The 6143-nt window shown below is 40.4% G+C and overlaps 1 protein-coding gene across 1 annotated transcript in view; it reads right to left on the reverse strand.

The window, feature by feature from the left end:
• The window catches only part of BCHE (butyrylcholinesterase), a 30621-nt gene extending 27638 nt beyond the window's left edge, over positions 1–2983 (reverse strand). The window contains exon 1 of the mRNA XM_009877580.1: positions 2855–2983. The gene's annotated coding sequence lies outside the window, so the exon portion shown is untranslated. The remainder of the gene's footprint in view (positions 1–2854) is intronic.
• Positions 2984–6143: the final 3160 nt, after the last annotated feature.

Genomic DNA, 6143 nt, shown 5'->3' on the forward strand with positions numbered 1-6143 from the left:
AGGAAAAAGATAATCGGATTAGTATTGGCACCAGAGACAGAACTATTTATTCCAGAAAAGTGGAGGTCATCCCAAGGACATAGAAAATAAGATGGTGCTGCTGCACAAAGTTTGGAAGACTTTAACCATAGGTTCTTTTTGGTTTGCTGTGTTGCAAAGACTGTGTTTAATATTTGGTACAGTGCTTCAGAAAAACTCTGTCACTAAAACAACATGGAACTGAAGAAGCCAGACAGGTGAAGGTGAACTCGTATAAGCAAACTCTGATTACTTTAGTTAGCAGGTGATTTAACCACTTGTGTTTCCACTGGCACGATGAACAGGACATTTTATGGTCTGTGGTGAAAATGCCACACCCCACCAGCCTTTATTCCGTTGAATAAAGGAACTCGAAGCACTGGGGCATTTCACTGTCCTGCTCATATGTCTTAAAAACTGAAGATATTCTAACAAGAAAAGGAGGTGAAGGACCTCTGAGCTGACTGTCAGTTCATGAGATCAGTTCCTCTGTGTGGCTGCGTACAGAGGTACACTGACACTTAAATGAAACGTTTCTTTCAAGGTCTTCTTTCTCTAAGGCAACCTAACCAAGTTTGTAACCATCATAGTCATGTTCTACTACTTAGAATGAACATTAAAAGGCTAAAAAAAACCCCAGGATTTTTTACTCTATGTAGGTAGTACCTAATAATTATCGTATGGGCTGGTCTTTGCTTCCTGAGCTCTTCTCAAAGTGATAATTAATGTTAGGTTAAAGCTAAGGGTACAGGTGCCGATTAAGTACTATGTTTAAGCATACTGGTTATGTTATTTACTCCAACCTTTCAAATGCTGTAAAACTCCCCCATATCTTCCCCTTGAAAGTGGTGGGTCAGAAAAAGGCGATTTGCGTAAACCCGTTTCTATGGCTTACGTTTTTGGAAATGCTCAACAAAGCACAAGTGTACTCTGGGCTGCCCCTTTAAACAGGCCCTTCTTTGTTAATGAGAAGCACTTGTGGCCTTAAAAGGAATGAGGCTAATTTTTGTGGACAGGACAGCTGTGGCCTAACCAGAGCTCCTCCTGCGAGTATTCCTGAAAATCAGCTACAGAAACGCAGGGGAAAAGAAAGGAATTTTTTGCACAAAGAGGTTCTGAATTTTGAGATGACATCGAAGGAGCAGGGAAGAATCTTCAGAGATAATATTTTAGCATTCATCTAAACGCTAGGCAATGAAAACATCTATGCTCTTGTCTTTTTGTTAAAAAAAGAAAAGGAAAATTTAAGGTGCTGAATGGGAACAAGAGACTTCAGAGAAGGTCTAACAGCCCACCTAACCTTCAGCTTAACTTGTAGAAACCTGCAGGTGCCCCATGTTTGCTGAGCCCAGTGGTGTGAGCAGGCAAAACGCATGACTCGCGTGGTCCAAAGAAGTTTGGGTAAGCAGAGGCTCTCTCCAGCAGCCCTCACGACCCGCACAGCAGGCTCACATCACTTAGTGGCATTTATATGTGCCCGTCATTTGTTTTTTGTTCCATTCACTCCTGTAATAAGATCTTTTAATAGCCGGGTGAGAAAAGGTCTGTAAAGCTTAGCTTGGGGCTCAATTCCTTCACCCTAGCTCAGGGTCAACCAAGGCAACAGGGGTGGCTGTGGGAGATGTGAATAGCAGGGATCTCGTTGGGCGTGTGCGCACCCAACACGCGGCACTGCCAGGTGGGAGAAGTAATTTCTGTAAATCTTTTGTTTTGCTGACACTCTGTTTTTTCACATAGTCACTTCTAACATATCACGCAGGATCCAGCCACAACAAAAAGCTGGAAATGATAAAGAGATTTCAAACATCCTCATTATGAAAAGGAGAAAATGACACTACAAAAAGCAAGAGACATTAAAATTCCTAAAGCTTTTAATATCTAAATAGCAATTAAAATGAATTCCGCTTTGCTTTTTCCTGTTAATGAAGAAGGAATGGGGTGGGAGGAAAACACTGGAGCCTCGCAAAACACAGAAGCATTGCTTTTGACCCTAAGAAATTTTTAGACAAGAATTCTAGGAGGAAACAGACTAACAAAAAATTCAGTTCTGTACCTTTTTAATTAGCTCTGCGAAAGAGCAGGTGGCGTTTTGAGGGAAAAATTTTGAGTAGATCAAGCCTGAAAAACACAGAAGTTCTGTACTACTCAATGAGAGGGCTTGTCTAGTCTCATGACTCTGCTAATATTAACAGAAGTAGCAAGTGACGGAGGATTATTATTACACCTTGAATGTATGGCAAATACATTTAATGAGGTTTTTTATGCTGCATTTAAACAAACTCAACAACGTAAAGCACGTTGAGCGAAACAAACATTACTTGATTATTACTATGAGAGCAAAAAGGTCAGAAGATTGCTTTAGCTCATCAACCTTAACCTAGCAGAGATATATCATATAATGTATTTGCATACTTTAAAAAGCTGCTTCTGTAGTAGTTTCCTCCAGCAAAAGTTAAACAGACTGTACTTTCGTATTCTTATTCAGCAAGGGAACACAATTTATTTCAATGACTATTTCCTCTCCCTGCAAATCTTTACCCAGCCCAAAATTCTATACACAAGACCATATAATCACTATTTAAATAGAAAAGATGGTTGAATTAATAAGTGATTTCTAGCTCAGCTTAATTTACTTAGCCCAGGATCCCTTGAATAATACCAAGCTCGGATACACACGCCTGCTTACTCGTTCCATTTGCAGAGCAGAGTGAGTTTTCCCAAGAGAGCAACAAATGGGCAGAGCGTAACATTTTAAAAGATCACAATCCCCGTGCAAATCAAGCTGAACTGTGAATTATCCTGGCAGGCAGAGAGGTGTAAACAGAGAATCACTTACCCCACTTCTATTACAAAGTTTTTGAGAGTCAGGATCTTTGGATACTTCAGGGAAAAGGCAGTATGCAGCTGCTGCTTTAAGCGCGTACTTTGGACAGTACTGACATTATAATCAACTGTTTTTCTGACACAAAGCTCGCGAGAGCTGGCAGCGGCAACTCGATCTGCCGGCAGCCCTTCCTTGCTCTGACATCTGCTCGGAGGCTCATGGCAGAGCTGTAGAAAGGCTACAGCAATAAACTCCTTTTGGAGAGATTCAGGCATGAGCTTGTATGGGAAAGAGGAGATGCAGTCCTTTGTTCTAGATTTTAGAATCTAGGAAGATAAACAGCATTATAAATATAATTAAATCCTGCCTCTCTTTCCTTCGTCTTGCTTAGAGCACCAGTCTCTCCTGTACTTTCTGCGCTATTTCACAGCACAAGATTAACGTAATTTCTGAGTGCCTCGAACGTTTCTTTTCACTGTAAGGTAAATAGTTATGTTTGGTTTTCAGCAACTGTGGCAGACAAAAAAGGAGTGTCCTCTGCACAGAGCTGTCAACAACTGGCAAGTGCCAGTTGTATTACTTGACTCCTGAGCATCTGTAGGCTACGGCAGAAATCTGTCTTGTCCTCTTCTGATGTTAGGCTTAAAAATGGTACCCATATGGTGTAACAGGCTGTTTTTTCTCTCTTCTTAGGCTTCAGATAGGAAATCACCTGTACTGCTTGGTACACCTGGTACCTTCTGTTTGTCTGAACCTCTTAAGCGTTGATTCCTTCAGAATTCAGCACTGCAGGTACAAAGCCAGTCTCGACCGCAGGTCAGAGTTGTCAGGGTTGCAGCACAGCTGGGAACACGGCCCACAAGGCAGGGGGGATATTGAAATTGCAACTGTTTTGAGGTACAAATGTAGGTGGAATAGAAAAGAGGGGTGGAGAAGATAAGTTGCATACAACCCCGCTTACAAAATGTCTTGTCAAAGCAACACCCCTGAAGCCACTACGTGAAACCAGGTCACCCCCCAGAAGCATCTACTCTCTAGCTCTGCTCTGAAAAAAGCAACTTTTTCACAATTTTAGGTTTTCTTCTACCGAGAGCCTTTGCTTCCCCTGTTAAAGCTGAAGACAATTACTTTCCCTCTGTTTAATAATCAAACTAGAGCTCTGTTTCAATTACACAAAAGCAATATTTGGCAATGCATAGCGCAGGAATAAAGCGGAAATAAAAAGTTAAGTATGAAGTTTATAGACCTTAACGTCTTTAAAAACGTGATTTTTAAAAGCTAACGTGTGAAATAGTGTTTTAATAGAGAAAAGCTCAAGAAAGCACAGTCATTTAGTTTCTCCCAGGAATTTTATAGGCCACTTTTAGGATCAGACATGCAGTAGGTATATTGCAGGGACGTGTCCGTTGGAAAAAATATGTCCCAGTGTAAACCTAAATGAGGTTATAAACCCCTCAGCTTTCAGCATGGAAGGGTCCAATATAGTTTCTAATTGGGAATTCAGAATTCTTAGCTGAGATTATTGTCTCAGTAATGGAAATAGAAATATTTATCATGAAATAGGACTAATTTGGGATCAACTCCAGTGCCATCCCTTACTGACCAGAACTTTTTCTCCTGCAGGAAACGCCGAGTTGTTCTCTTTAAATTACGGCTGCTTTCAATGTTCTCTGATGTACACATTCACTGACTTTCTCTAGTGCCTCTTCAACCCCTTTGGAAACATGGCCAGGTGACACACATTTGCTGTGACACCAGAGGAATGAATCATAAGCCCCAAATCTTTTAAATAAGGTATTTCTGATGCTTCTGACAAACTATTATATTCCCAACCCTCATCATCACTGCCTTGAGCGGTAGAGACACAGCGGGAGGCTCAGACACAAAAAATGCTGTTTCTGGCTTCATCTGTTTTCCAGCATTGACCATGTTGTCCTGCATCTGCTGTCACCACCGCTCCCTCGCTCCTCACCTCTTTCCACCCCCCTTGGCAGTGCCCAAGGCACCCGAAACAGCCTCGTGCTCTCAGGCAGACACGGTTAATAAATGCAAAATGTGGAGCATTTCTATGGTCTCTGACAAGGTGACCCTGGGATAAGTGAACCGACTGTCTCGGGCTGTCTCTCGGGCAGTGGGAAACACTGAGTTCAGCCTTGGGGTTACCTGGTGTCCTCAGGGGAGGGTGGCATTAGGACAGACTGTTTAAACCATTACACTTCCTGACTATTATACTTTAGTCTAATGTTAGACTATTATGCTGTACTTTTAAAGAAAGCTAAGCCCTCTTCTATAATTTTTTTTCCCTTTAATTAAAAAATTAACATATAAATTGAAGTTTCACAACTGTGTGCTGTGAGAGGAAACACTTATTTTAGTTATTACTTAGCTTAGTGAAAATACCTGCTTGAAAATTAGAGATGAAATACGTTTAATGCTTTTAGTAATTCTGCGTAGGGTGGTCATTTTTTCAGTTTTCCTTTGGGAGTTTGAAAGGAAAGGAGATACAAAACAGCAGGTAGAGCACCATATATGTGTGTGTGTATAACATAAGAGCTGTTATACATACATACATACATACATACATACATACATATATATATACATATACTGGTACTTTAAAATATGTCTATCCATCTATCTACCTGCCTATAATGCTACAGGGTGTTGGGGTCTTTTTGTTTGTTTTTTTTTTGTTTGTTTAAGGCAAATTTCTTAAAAACCACCACCGCAGATAAAAGTGTCTTTTCATTATTTAATGTGTACATAGGAAATAGATGTCACACTCAACGCAGGAATTTTGATATGAGAGATGTCCAAGTCTCTTAAGAAATGAAAGCAAAGGGCAGCTCTAGGAAAGATTGACATTTAGTAAGCTAAGAAGCTTAGAGAATTAAACAATATGCATTATAGAAATATCAAACAATGATTTAGTTCAATATTAAGTTGCCCTTCAGGATATTGCCTAACCATGTGCAGAGATGTACGCTTAGAATATCCTAAACTATGCATATTCTGGGTTATCTTCAGCATTTACCTAATAGAGCTGAGAAATCTAGGAGAGAGAAAAATGTTATCTCAAACCTGAGTTCAACAAGCCAATCTCACACACTGAGATGAGGTTTTGCCATTTTTCTCATTTCTGTGCAGAGATGGGCGCTAGGTGATGACGCCACAAAGCCAGAACACCACATCGAGGAATTGCAACGTATTTATTATGTTACTTGATTAGTATAAACCCGCCTAAATTTAATTTTACTGGTCAGTGACAACTCTACCTTCTGTTATTGGTTAGGTATATTTA

Source organism: Apaloderma vittatum, unplaced genomic scaffold, assembly GCF_000703405.1.
Source record: "Apaloderma vittatum isolate BGI_N311 unplaced genomic scaffold, ASM70340v1 scaffold5901, whole genome shotgun sequence".
Classification (NCBI taxonomy): domain Eukaryota; kingdom Metazoa; phylum Chordata; class Aves; order Trogoniformes; family Trogonidae; genus Apaloderma; species Apaloderma vittatum.